This window comes from Arachis ipaensis, chromosome B6, assembly GCF_059453495.1.
Source record: "Arachis ipaensis isolate K30076 ecotype BB chromosome B6, ASM5945349v1, whole genome shotgun sequence".
NCBI lineage: Eukaryota > Viridiplantae > Streptophyta > Magnoliopsida > Fabales > Fabaceae > Arachis > Arachis ipaensis.
This window is the reverse complement of record NC_142441.1, coordinates 109,694,516-109,708,877: the sequence shown is the minus strand read 5'-3', so window position 1 is coordinate 109,708,877 and position 14,362 is coordinate 109,694,516. Positions and strand designations below refer to the sequence as shown.

Genomic DNA, 14,362 nt, shown 5'->3' with positions numbered 1-14,362 from the left:
ATCCATTGGTTGGATCAATGATCTCCACATGTTCCAGGGAAAGAACTCTGTTGATAGTGAAGACCTTAGGTAATTGAGATGGCACAGTAGGGAGATTAGGGGGAATATCTGGGAAGTAAGCTGAGACAACTCTATCCCCTGGAGAGAAGTCTTCCGTAGGGATCTTCTTGTTCCTCCATCTCCTTGGTACCTTCTTCTTTGTTTCTTTTGAGGTTGCCTTCCCCTTGGTGACCTCTTTTCTCCAAGGAGTTGTGATGCTGTCTTCACCTGCCTCTAGAGGTTTGGGTTCCTCTAACTTTTCCTTGAGCTGTGGCAATTGCTGTTTTCCTTGTTTGTCAGTTAAGGGGGTCTCAGAATGAGCTGGCTGTGCTTCAGTGCTTCTTTTTTCTTTCAGTATCTCATTATCATCTGTGCTTAGTTCCTTGTCCTCTTGATCTATTTCTTGTGAGAGTTTGAAGATATTAAAGCTAAGTCGTTCATCATGGATTCTCAATATTAGCTCCCCTTTCTCTACATCGATAAGTGCTCTGGCTGTAGCTAGGAATGGTCTTTCTAATATGATTGGGTGAGTGTGACTTTCTTCCATATCCAGAATGACAAAGTCTGTTGGGAGAAAGTACTTCCCAACCTTTAGCAACACATTTTCCACTACTCCTATTGCTTGCTTTTGAGTTTTGTCAGCCAGTCTGACAATGACATCTGTGGGCATTATCTCATTGATCTGCAGCCTCTTCACCAGGGATAAGGGTAGTAAGTTGATGCTGGCCCCCAAATCACATAGTGCTCTGTCGAACATATTTTCACCTATGGCACAAGGGATATGAAAACTTTCTGGGTCTCTTCTTTTTGTAGGCAACTCAGGTTGAATAAGGGCACTACATCCCTTGTTCATCACTATAGTTTGCCCTCCCTTGAGTGAGCTTTTCCTGGGAAGAAGTTCCTTCATATACTTGATGAATGCAGGCATTTGTTGAATTACCTTGATGAATGGTATGTTCCCATGTAGAGATGCAAACAAGTCTAGGAACCTTGAGTATATTCTCTTTTCCACAGCACCATTGAGCAGTTGAGGAAAGGGTGCATAGAGCTTCAGCAACTCTTGTTGTGACATTTCTGGTTCTTTGTGATCTCTATCCTCCTCCTTTATTGAGTTGTCTTCAGGTTGTTCGAGAAGTTTGCCTTGCATGTCTTCAGTCTCTTGATCACTTGTAGTGACCATTTTGCAATCTTCCCATCTTACTTTCTTTGCTTCTCCTTTGGGGTTTTTCTCCGTGTCACTTGGGAAGCTATCTGTAGGTTTGGGAATCTTCTCAGCTAAATATCCCACCTGGAATTCCAGCTTCCTAATGGTCTCTCCCTGGTTCTTAATATTGGCTCGCACCTCCTCTTTGAACACCTTATTTTCTTGAATCTCTTGGCATATTCCTTCAAGTAAGGCTTCAATCTTAGAGAGCTTGTCATCAATTGATGAGTGGTTCGGAGCAGATGTGATGTTTTGGTTTTGATAAGTGTGTGGAGAAGTGTTGTTGTGGGGGTGTTGAGATGTCCTCTAGGTGAATTGCTGGTGAGCTGCATTGTTGTTGGAGTTGTAACGTCTCTGGTCTTGGTTTTGATCTTGTTCACTTCCCCACCCAAAGTTTGGGTGGTTTCTCCATCCAGGGTTGTAAGTCTTGGAGTATGGATCATAGTTTTTCCTTGGTGAATTCCCAATGTAGTTGGCTTGCTCCTGACTCCCCTCTGCTTCTTCATTCACTCCTTCTTGGATTGTTGATAAAGATGAGATTGCTGCTACTTGGTTCCTCTCCATCTTCTTGGTGAGGTCAGCTAGCTGCTGGGTAATGAGCTTGTTTTGGGCCAACAGAGCATCTACATTATTTAGCTCCATCACTCCTCTTGTGTTCCCTCTTTCGGAAGCATAGAAGTAGTCGTTTTCTGCTACTGTTTCAATAACATCTATGGCTTCCTCAATGGTCTTTTTCTTGTTCAAAGATCCTCCAGATGAATGGTCTACGGCCTTCTTTGACTCATAAGAGAGCCCTTCATAGAAAATGTGCAGCTGCACCCATTCGTTGAACATGTCAAGTGGACACCTCCTTGTTAAGTCCTTGAACCTCTCCCATGCTTCATACAGAGTCTCACCATCTTGTTGCCTGAAAGTTTGAACCTCAGCTCTCAGCCTATTAATTCGTTGAGGAGGGTAGAATCTTGCTAAGAATTTATTCACCACATCCTCCCAAGTTGTCAAGCTCTCCCTTGGGAAGGATTCCAGCCACTTGGCTGCCTTGTCCCTGAGTGAAAAAGGAAATAAGAGCAGTCTATAGGCGTCAGGATGAACACCATTAGATTTCACTGTGTCACATATTCTCAGGAAGGTGGTCAAATGTTGATTGGGGTCTTCTTGAACACCTCCTCCAAACAAACAGTTGTTCTGAACAAGGGTGATGAGCTGTGATTTAAGTTCAAAGTTGTTGGCATGGATTGTTGGCTTTTGGATGCTACTTCCACAATTGCCTAGGTTTGGATTGATGTAAGAGCCCAAAACTCTTCTATCCTCCCCAGCATGATTTGCTCCACCTCCTCTGCCATGGTTGTGAGTCTCTTCTTCATGATGATTTTCCATGTTTTCTTCCATGTTTGGTTCAAAGTATTCCTCAAAGTGTTCCTCCTCTTCTTCAGCACCAACTACACGTTTTTCTTTTGCCTCCCTCCTTAGTCTAAGGAAGGTTCTCTCAGGTTCAGAATCAAAGGAAGTTGAAGCTCCGCTTCTTCTCCCTATCATACAACCAACAAGTACAAGCAAAGAAAATAGGTGCAGACAGTATTTGTGTCAGAATTATTGTTAGTTGTGAGTGATGCAATATATCAAGCAGTTAGTGGGTTAGCAAACAGAATTGAAAATAACAAAGAAAAACAAAAGAGTAGAGGGGGAAGGGAAGAAGTTTAACTAAAACAAAAAGTAAATCACTCAAACAGAAAATGAAATTCACAAAATAAAAATGCTCAATCTAGTGATCTTCCAATTTAATCATTGTTGATGCACAATCAATCCCCGGCAACGGTGCCATAAACTTGATGCACGAAAAACTTGTCTATCAACAAATCTCCCTTCGGCAAGTGTACCGAATTTATCGTCAAGTAAAAACTCACAATAGAGTGAGGTCGAATCCCACAGGGATTGATTGATCAAGCAACTTTAAATAGAAGAATGTTCTAGTTGAGCGAATCCAGAATTTGGGTTGAGAGTTGCAGAAAATAAAATGGCGAGAATGTAAATAACAGAAAAGTAAATGCTAGAATTAAAGGACTGGAAGTAAATGACTGAAAATAAATTGCAGAATTGTAAATGGGAATGAGGGATTTGCTCATAAAAGTAAATGGCAGAAATTAAAGAGAATGGGTAAGATCAGAGATGGGGAGTTCATTGGGCTTAGGAGATGTTGCAATTCTTCGGATCAAGTTCATTTTCATCTCTTCCTCAATCAATGCACTCATTGATCTCCTTGGCAATCTTAAGTGATTGAATTACAATTTCTTGCAATTCAATCTCTCAAATCTTGATCAATAGCCAATTCCTTGGTCAATTGCTCATGAGAAGAGATGAAGTATGGTCACTGATTATACCACATGCATTTCCCAAATCAAGTGTTGAGAGGGTTATAGTCACATACCCATCCAAACCCAATTTGGTCCAGCATGAGAAAGCATTTCTAGCTTGATCTCTTCATTCCTCTTTCAAGGTTCAAAAGAGATCCAAGTTTGAATAGCTTCTCTTCCAAGATAACTACTCAATTTGATGAAGATCGAAAGCTTTCAAGTAAAATCAAGAGGAAAGATAGAAGAAGAATAATGAAAATTAGTATTGATCCATCAAATTACAACAGAGCTCCCTAACCCAATGAAAGGGGTTTAGTTGTTCATAGCTCTTGAAAATGAAAACAAAGATGGAGAATACATCCTAAAACTAGAAATTGCAAGAAAGTAAAATACAGAGAGTAGTTCTCTTTTTCCCAGCCTCCAGAACTTTCTTCTCAATTCAAAGCTACTCCTATATATACTACTCTTCTCAGCTTCTAGTGTGATTCTTCAAGTCTTGGGCCTTTGGATCTTAAGTTTGAAGCAGTTCCTTTCTTTATTTGGGCTTGGCTTTACTTGCAGAGAGAAAGTGCGAAGTGGGCGGAGACTTTAGTTCAGGACGTCAGGGGTGTTAATATTTAGTGAGAATATAAGTTCGAGAACGTTAGTGACACTTAACATTGTCACTAACGTTCCAATGCACCCCTTTGCCTCACGTTAAAACCCACGTTAACTAGGTTAACGTGGCTTTTAACGTTGCCTTGTTAACCTTCGAGAACGTTAGTGACACTCAACATTGTCACTAACGTTCCAGTGTGCCCCTTCTTGCTTCACATTAAAGCCCACGTTAACTAGGTTAACGTGGCTTCTAACGTGGCCCTTGCCATCCTTCGAGAACGTTAGTGACATTCAAAATTGTCACTAACGTTCCAATGTGCCCCTAGGTCTCATGTTAGAGTCCACGTTAACTAGGTTAACGTGGCTTCTAACGTGGCCATCTTTAGCCATCCCAACGTTAGTGACAATGTTGAGTGTCACTAACATTGGCTCATCCTTCATTCCTCATCGTTAGCTTCCACGTTAACCAAGTTAACGTGGAAGTTAACATGACTCTTGGGGGTTGTGTGGTTGCTTCAACGTTAGTGACAATGTTGAGTGTCACTAACATTGGCTCATCCTTCATTCCTCATCGTTAGCTTCCACGTTAACCAAGTTAACGTGGAAGTTAACATGACTCTTGGGGGTTGTGTGGTTGCTTCAACGTTAGTGACAATGTTGAGTGTCACTAACGTTGTCGACAACTCTTCATCCCTTACGTTAGTTCCCACGTTAACCAAGTTAACGTGGGAGTTAACATGGTACTTTGCACCATAGGCCAACGTTAGTGACAATGTTGAGTGTCACTAACGTTGGCTTCTCTTCCCCCCTTAATGTTAGAGGCCACGTTAACTAGGTTAACGTGGCTTCTAACGTGGCCACTTATGAGTAATTGCCAACGTTAGTGACAATGTTAAGTGTCACTAACATTAGCTCAACTTCTCTTCTCCACGTTAGAGTTCACGTTAACTTAGTTAACGTGACTCTCTAACGTGGGCATTGATGGCTTTTTGAGAGTGTTATTGGCAATCACTTTTCTCATTAATCTTGCAAGTTACCTCCCCTTTTCTTGCTTCCTTTTGGTCCTGAAATCAAGCAATAAAGTGCATCAAAGCTCTAGTCCAAGTCATGAGTAATGCAACATAATATTTGTCACTAAACTTATGCAAAATCCTCATGAAATTATGTAAAATGCACAATGTATGCTTGAATCAAGGCATAAGTGAATATCTACCCAAAACTAGCTTATTTCCTAAAGAAATACATGAAACTAACCTAAAAACAGTAAAGAAAAGGTCAGTGAAACTGGCCAAGATGTCCTGGCATCATGTCTTCTAGAGGATTGACAAGGATTCTCTTACTATTGGTTGCATGGGGTCCGTCCCTCAAGGTGACTAGCATGCAGAATTTTTTTGTTTTCCAAAGTTGGCGCACCTCTCTAGGCACATGTGACCCCTCTCTTGACTTGTCATAGCTATTCCCTTACCTTGTCCTTACTTCAGCCTTCTTTTCCTAATTAAACACAAATGATATGCTTTAGGATACAATTGAAGCACGGTGGTGAAAGGAGTGATTGCATTATTTATTTATTTATTTATTTATTTATTTTTTATTGTGAAAGATCAATTGTGTGGTGAACACCAAACTTGTCTCTTGTTAAAGAATTGATGTCAAAAACAAGCATTTGTCACAATTGATACTTTCATCATAAATTCTAATTCATAAATTCCTAAAATAAAACAATGCATGATTCATCTCTGCATGATTTTGATTGTCTCTTTTCTTTACTGTACAAAAGTTGATCTTTCTATAATTGATAGATATGCAGACACCAAACTTAAGGTTTAGCCATATACTTCATCGAAATGACTAAGCATATGATCTGAAGATGCTTGAAAATTAGCTTTTGTGTGCTGTCAAGCACACCAAAATTAGAAGTCTGGCATATGTTCCAAAACACTGTACGTATCTGTCTAGTATATTCAAAATCATGCTAAGGTGATCATACTTTATTGAATTTAAAAGCAAGCAAGAATATTGAATCATGGGTTGCCTCCCATGAAGCACTCTTTTATTGTCATTAGCTTGACATTGAACCCTTCTTTTATGGTGGTTGATGATTGTAGTGCCTCAACTTGTCCCCTCTGACTGTGGGCTTCTTCTTTGTCCCTTGGTGCTCAATTTCCACATGCTCAAGAGAGAGTACTTGGTTAACAGTGTAGTGATCCTCTGTTCCCAGCTGTTGATATATTAATTGCACTTTGTCACCTTTGGAGAGCCCTTCTGTTGGAATTTTTTTGTTCTTCCAACCCTTTTTGATTCTGTTTTTGTTCTTTCTCCCTCCTTTTGTTGACCCTTCTCCTTTGACAACAGTCTTCCTCTTGAGGTTTCTTTTCTTAGTTGCCAATACTACAATGTCCTCTTGAACTTCTTCATTATTTTGCACAGTCTCTTTCTCTTTTTGACTTGTTGTATCATCTATCTCTTGCTTGGGAGGGCAGCTGTTGTTTGTCTTGTTGATTCCCTCCTTCCATTGCAGGTTTTCTTTGTCATTTTCTGTACCATCCTTCTTTTTATAATTGAACTGTGTTTCTGGCAGTACACTCAGAGTGACACTCTCATCATGCATCCTGAGGGTTAATTCTCCTTGCTCTACATCTATGATAGCTCTTGAAGTGGCCAAAAATAGCCTTCCCAAGATGATTAAATTGTTTTCTTCTTCTTCAGTGTTCAAGATTACAAAGTCCGCAGGAAAAATGAACTTGTCAACCCTTATTAAAAGGTTTTCAATCACTCCCTTGGGATATACTATTGACTGGTCCACCAATTCTAAGGACATTTGTATTGGTTTCACCTTCCCTATACCAAGCTTTTTCACTAAGGATGATGGAATTAGGTTTATGCTTGCTTCTAAGTCACACATCCCTTTGTTGATAAATATGCTTCCAATGGTGCAAGGTAGGAAGAAACTTCTAGGGTCTTCCACTTTGGGGGGAAGTCCTTTCCTGATGAGTACACTGCATTCTTCAGTGAGAAGCACATTTTCTTTTTCTTGCCAACTTCTTTTCTTGTTGATAAGTTCTTTCAAGAACTTTGCATACAGGGGCATTTGCTCAAGTGCTTCAGCTAAGGGAATATTGATCTCCAACTTCTTGAAGACTTCAAGAAATTTTGGGAAGTGCTAGTCCTTAGTCTCTTTGTTGAACCTTTGAGGGTATGGCAACGGAGGTGTAAAGCTCTTCTCCACTTGCTGCTGTCCTGGAGGCAGCTCTCCCATGTTCTTCCCTTTTCTCAAATTTTGTGGCTGCTTATCCTTTTCTTGAGCCTGATTTTGAGTTTGCTTGCTTGTTGTTACATCCTCATCATTGGTTTTCTCTTCTTCATCTTGTTTCTTATCACTTTCCTTGGGCTTCTTGGTTGCTTCTTCATTTTTCATCAGAATCTTTTCACTCCTCAGTTGTATTGCCTTGCACTCCTCTTTTGGATTAGGGATGGTGTCACTAGGTAGTGAGCTTGATGGCCTTTCAATGGTGATTTGCTTGGAAAGTTGTCCAATTTGCCTTTCCATATTTTTCATGGAGGCTTCCTGGTTCCTCAATGTCATCTCTTGATGTTTCATCATCTTTTCCATCAAGAGATCCAAGTTGTTAATCCTCTGAGAGTCTTGTGAGATTGGTTGATTGTGAGGTGTTGAGGGTTGAGGATAAGTGTTTTGATTTGAGGCTTGGTTATTGGATGGATGATGGTTAGAATTGGGGTAGGTGTTTTGTGGTTTTCTGTATGTGGTTTGGCTATTATTCTGCTGGTTATTTTGGTTTGTGTTTTTCCAGTTGTTCTGGTTTGAGTTTCTCTGCCATGGCTGCTGAGTTTGATTGTTGTTGTCTCCCCATCTAAGGTTTGGGTGGTTCTTCCATGAAGGGTTGTAAGTATCACCATAGACTTTATTTTTCCTAGAATTTTGGTTGTGCATGTACTGGACTTGTTCTTGCTGCTGCTCCTCTTGAGTTTCTTCATTTTGTCCCCATGTGGTTGATGGTTGGCTAGTGTTAACTGTTGCAACTTGGAGGCTATCAATCCTCTTGGCCATTTGCTCAAATTATTGTTGAATTTGCTGCTGCATCATCTTGTTTTGAGCCAGGATTGAATCCACTCCTTCCAACTCTATTACTCCTCTCCTTTGTGATGGTTGGCGTTGCCTTTGATGAGCAAAGAAATACTGGTTGTTAGCCACCATATCAATGAGATTTTGAGCTTCCTCTGCAGTTTTCATGAGTTGCAAAGAACCTCCAGCTGAATGATCTAAGGCCTCTTGAGATTTCAGTGTTAAGCCTTCATAAAAATTCTGCAATCTATCCCACTCAGTGAACATTCCAGGAGGACATTTCTTGAATAAAGCCTTGTATCGTTCCCATGCTTCATACAAAGGCTCAGCATCCTGTTGTGTGAATGTTTGTACTTCCGTTTTCAATCTAATAACCCTCTGAGGTGGGTAGAACTTGGCAAGGAACTTGGTTACCAAATCATCCCAGTTGTCTATGCTGTCCCTTGGGAAGGATTCCAACCATTGAGTAGCTTTGTCTCTGAGAGAAAATGGAAATAATAGCAGCTTGTAGATGTCAGGATGCACTCCATTGGTTTTGACCGTGTCACAAATCCTCAAGATAGTGGACAGATGTTGATTTGGATCTTCAAGTGGTCCTCCCCCATAGGAGCAGTTGTTTTGAACTAAGGTGATGAGTTGTGGCTTTAGTTCAAAGTTATTTGCATTAACATTTGGGGTAAGAATGCTACTCCTACAATGTCTAGGATTTGCAAATGTATATGAAGCCAAAACTCTCCTCTGTGGTGGATTGTTGTTGGTGGTGGCTGCTCCACCTGGTGGATTTGTTGAATGTTCCTCCATGTCGTGGAATTCTTCTTCTGACTCCTCTTCTCCAACTATATTTTTCCCTCTTTCAGCTCTTCTTAACCTTCTAAGAGTTCTTTCGTCTTCTTCACAAAAGTTAGGTATAGTTCTCCTTGTCCCTGACATACAAACAAGACATAAGAAACACACAGAACCAGTGACACTTCACTCTATTGCTAGAATGAAGTTTGAGTTAGCTTAAGCAAAAATTCAAATAGTTAGTGTGTTAGTTAAAAGTTAAAGAAACAAAAAATAAAAAGTGCTTGATCTAGATCTTCACTTCACTTAATCATTATCAATCTAATTCAATCCCCGGCAACGGCGCCAAAAACTTGATGTGTGAAAAACGATCCAACACAAAACTCACCGGCAAGTGTACCGGGTCGCATCAAGTAATAATAACTCACATGAGTGAGGTCGATCCCACAGGATTGAAGGATTGAACAATTTTAGTTTAGTAGTTGATTTAGTCAAGCGAATCAAGATTTGGTTGAGTGATTTGTAATTTGCAGAAACTAAATTGCATGAAAAGTAAAGGGGAAGGGGAGATTTGCAGTAAACTAAAGAGCAGGAAGGTAAAAGTGTTGAATCTTAAAGTGCACGTAATGTAAATTGCAGAAACTTAGATTGCAAATAATGTAAATGGCTGAAGCTTAAAGTGCAAGAAATGTAAATTGCTTGAATCATAAAAGGAATTGGAATTGGAATTGCAGAATTTAAACAAGCAAAAGTAAATTGCATCAAACAGCAAAGCAAAAGATGAATTGAATTGGAATGGATCTCAAACAAAAGAGTAAAAATGCTTTGAGAATTGTAAAGACAGAAAGGCAGTGCTTAATTTGCAGCAATGTAAATGAGGTTGAAGATCTCAGGAGTGGAAGAGACTAGATAACAAGTCTAGATCTCAAATCCTTCCTTGATCTAACAAGAACAATTGCAAAAGAAACAAAGAAAAGTAAATTGCAGAGAGAATAGAAGATGAAGCAGTAAATGGAAATTGGAATTCAATTATGCAGAAAATTAAACAAGATCTCAAGGTGAGATTGAAACAGAAGTTCTTCAATTCTCTACCCAAGATCCAAAGTAAGAAAATTAAAGAGTGCTCAAGCAAGAACCAAGAAGAAGAGAGATCAATTCTCCTTTCAAGTTCTCAGAAAAATAAATTCAAAATTAAAAAAGCTCAAAATTGAAATGAAAGCTAAAAAGGAAAATTCAAAGTAAAGTCTCTGAATCCTAATTACATCAAACTAACTCCTATTTATACACTTTCTATTCTTGGATATTGGAATTTGGATGGGCTTTTGATTTGGTGAAGATTTGAATTTAATTGGATTTTTGATTGATTTTTCAGCCCATGAGTAATTTGCCTCCAGGGGGATGCTCAGCTCACAAAGCGAGCTGAGCTTTGAGACTTGGTGTGGGGAGGCCTTGCGTGCTGTTGCTTGGGGGAGGCATCAGGGGAAAGCTCAGCGAGCATTGGTGCCTTGGTGCACAAAATTGTTGCGCGCTGTGTGTTCCTGGACCGTGTCATATGTTGCGCGCTCCACTCCCTCTGGCCGTGTCATATGTTGCGTGAAATGCACCAAGGGTAGCGCTCAGCTCTCCAAGTGAGCTGAGCTTTGGTGCTCACAAGGAGAGCTCCTTGGTTCGAAACTTGAGGGAAGCATGCACTGCCCATTTTTTTGGTTGCCTTGCTTCCTTGCTTCCTCAAGGTGTGGAGTTCGAACCTTGGGGGATGCATTTGGCCATTTTTGGCTTATTTTTCCTTGTGAGTAGCGCTCTCCCTATCCCCTTTGGTCATGGGTTCAAGCCTTAGAGCATGCACTTGCAACTTATTTTCTTTGAATTATTTCTTGGGTGCTCTCGATAATGCTCACTTTGTGAGCTGAGCTTGGTCTTTCCTTTCCTTGTTTCTTGGCCTCATGTTGTGCTCAGCTCACAAAGTAAGCTGAGCTTTGTGCCTTGGTCCCTTGAGAGTAAGTGTAGCGCTCACTTGGTGAGCTTGGTGCTCTTGGAGAGAGCTTCATGGTTTGTTGCGCCACACTTCCTCCTTTCTTGGCCATACTTTTTCTTCCTTGGGCCACACTTCTTAGGTTACGCTTTCTTCTTTTCTTCTTTTCTTCACCTACAATTAATCAGAACAACCAATCAAAGTATCTCCAAATTCACAAGGTTTATAAATCATTAGAAATCAATTAAATTTGGCTTAAACATCATGATTTAGCATCAGTTACATGGTGGTTGTTTGATTCAAAGAAGTCATGCTTTTTCATTCCAAATTACTTACTTAGGATGCAAGAAAGTGCATAAAACCAAATAAAAATAAAGAAAAAGGCTAGTAAAACTAGGCTAAGATGACTTGTCATCACCTTTCCTCTTTCTAGAGGTTTCTCCGGCCTTAGGTGCCATAAATGGTTATGGAAAAATAAAAAGCAACGCTTTTACCACACCAAACTTAGAAGGTTTGCTCGTCCTCAAGCAAAAGAAGAAAGAAGAGAGTAGAAGAAGAAGAAATAGAGGAGATGGAGGGGGCTTAGTGTTTCGGCCAAGGGGGAGAAGTAGTGTGTATATTGTGTGAAAATGAAGTAGTGAAGATGGGTTTATAAAGGAGTGGAGAGGGGGGTATGGTTTGGCCATTATGGGTGGATTTGGGTGGGAAAGTGGTTTGAATTTGAATGGTGAGGTAGGTGAGGTTTTATGAAGGATGGATGTGAGTGGTGAAGAGAATGGTGGGATTTGATAGGTGAGGGGTTTTTGGGGAAGAGGTATTGAGGTGATTGGTGAATGGGTGAAGATGAGAGAGAATGGTGGGGTAGGTGGAGATCCTGTGGGGTCCACAGATCCTGAGGTGTCAAGGATTTCTCATCCCTGCACCATGTGGCGTGCAAAACGCCCCTTGCTGCCAATCCTAGCGTTAAACGCCAGGCTGCTGCCCATTTCTGGTATTTAACGCCAGCTTCTTGCCCATTCTTGGCGTTAAACGCCAGTCTGGTGCCCATTTCTGGCGTTAAACGCCCAGAATGGTGCCAGACTGGGCGTTTAACGCCCATTCAAACGCCAGTAAGTTTCTCCCTAGGGTGTTCTATTTTTAATACTGTTTTTCCTTCGATTTTTTCTTTTTCAACTATTTTTGTGACTTCACATGATCATCAACCTACAGAAAACATAAAATAACAATGGAGAATAAATAAAATTGGGTTGCCTCCCAACAAGCGCTTCTTTAATGTCAGTAGCTTGACAGTGGGCTCTCATGGAGCCTCACAGATACTCAGAGCATGATGATGGCCTCTCAACACCAAACTTAGAGTTTGGTTGTGGAGATTTTGTTTGACTCTGTATTGAGAGAAGCTTTTCATGCTTCCTCTCCATGGTTACAGAGGGAGATCCTTGAGCCTTAAACACAAGGGAGTCCTCATTCACTTGAAGGACTAATTCTCCTCTGTCTACATCAATTACAGCTTTTGCTGTGGCTAGGAAGGGTCTACCAAGGATGATAGATTCATCCATACACTTCCCAGTGTCTAGGATTATGAAATTAGCAGGAATGTAGTGGTCTTCAACCTTTACCAAGACATCCTCTACAAGTCCATAAGCCTGTTTCTTTGAATTGTCTGCCATCTCCAGTGAGATTCTTGCAGCTTGTACCTCAATGATCCCTAGCTTCTCCATTACAGAGAGAGGCATGAGGTTTATGCTTGACCCTAGGTCACACAGAGCCTTCTCAAAGGTCATGGTGCCTATGGCACAAGGTATTGAAAACTTTCCAGGATCTTGTCTCTTCAGAGGTAATCTCTACCTAGTCAAGTCATCCAGTTCTTTGATGAGCAAGGGGGGTTCATCCTCCCAAGTCTCGTTACCAAATAACTTGGCATTTAGCTTTATGATTGCTCCAAGATACTTAGCAACTTTCTCTTCAGTAACATCTTCATCCTCTTCAGAGGAAGAATACTCATTAGAGCTCATGAATGGGAAAAGTAAATTCAATGGAATCTCTATAGTCTCAGTGTGAGCCTCAGATTCCCTTGGTTCCTCATTAGGGAACTCCTTGGAGGCCAGTGAACGTCCATTGAGGTCTTCCTCAGTGGAAATCACTGCCTCTTCCTCCTCTCCAGGTTCGGCCATGTGAGACATGTTTATGGCCTTGCACTCTCTCTTTGGATTCTCTTCTGTATTGCTTGGGAGAGTACTAGGATGGAGTTCAGTAATTTTCTTACTCAGCTGACCCACTTGTGCCTCCAAATTTCTAATGGAAGACCTTGTTTCAGTCATGAAACTTTGAGTGATTTTAATTAGATCAGAGACTACAGTTGCTAATTCAGAATGGCTTTGCTTAGAATTCTCTGTCTGTTGCTGAGAAGATGATGGAAAAGGATTGTCATTGCTAAACCTATTTCTTCCACCATTATTGTTGTTGAAGCCTTGTTGAGGCCTCTATTGGTCCTTCCATGAGAGATTTGGATGATTTCTCCATGAAGGGTTATAGGTGTTTCCATAGGGTTCTCCCATGTAATTCACCTCTTCCATTGCAGGGTTCTCAGGATCATAAGCTTCTTCTTCAGGGGAAGCTCCTTTGGTACTGCCTGTTGCTGCTTGCATTCCAGATAGACTCTGAGAAATCATATTAACTTGTTGGGTCAATATTTTATTCTGAGCCAATATGGCATTCAGAGCATCAATTTCAAGAACTCCTTTCTTCTGATTTGTCCCATTATTCACAGGATTCTTTTCAGAAGTGTACATTAATTGGTTATTTGCAACCATTTCAATGAGTTCCTGAGCTTCTGTAGGCGTCTTCTTCAGATGAAGAGATCCTCCAGCAGAGCTATCCAATGACATCTTGGATAGTTCAGACAGACCATCATAGAATATACCTATGATGCTACATTCTGAAAGCATGTCAGAAGGACACCTTCTGATTAATTGCTTGTATCTTTTCCAAGCTTCATAGAGGGATTCACCTTCCTTCTGTCTGAAGGTTTGGAATCCACTCTAAGCTTGCTCAATTTTTGAGGTGGAAAGAACATTGCCAAGAAGGCATTGACTAGCTTTTTCCAAGAGTTCAGGCTTTCTTTAGGTTGTGAATCCAACCATGTTCTAGCTCTGTCTCTTACAGCAAAAGGGAAGAGCATAAGTCTGTAGACCTTAGGGTCAACCCCATTGGTCTTGACAGTGTCACAGATTTGCAAGAATTCATCTAAGAACTGATGAGGATCTTCCAATGGAAGTCCATGAAACTTTCAATTCTGTTGCATTAGAGAAACTAATTGAGGCTTAAGCTCAAAGTTG

General features: G+C 40.6%; 2 non-coding genes across 2 annotated transcripts; both read left to right on the top strand.

Moving 5' to 3' along the window:
* Nucleotides 1–2,075: 2,075 nt before the first annotated feature.
* LOC148562277 (small nucleolar RNA R71) lies at nucleotides 2,076–2,179 on the top strand. Its single transcript, XR_015886350.1, has one exon. It is a non-coding gene; the product is annotated as a small nucleolar RNA R71 (small nucleolar RNA).
* A 6,358-nt stretch (nucleotides 2,180–8,537) lies between these two features.
* Nucleotides 8,538–8,641, top strand: LOC148562276 (small nucleolar RNA R71). The gene has a single exon (XR_015888112.1). It is a non-coding gene; the product is annotated as a small nucleolar RNA R71 (small nucleolar RNA).
* Nucleotides 8,642–14,362: the final 5,721 nt, after the last annotated feature.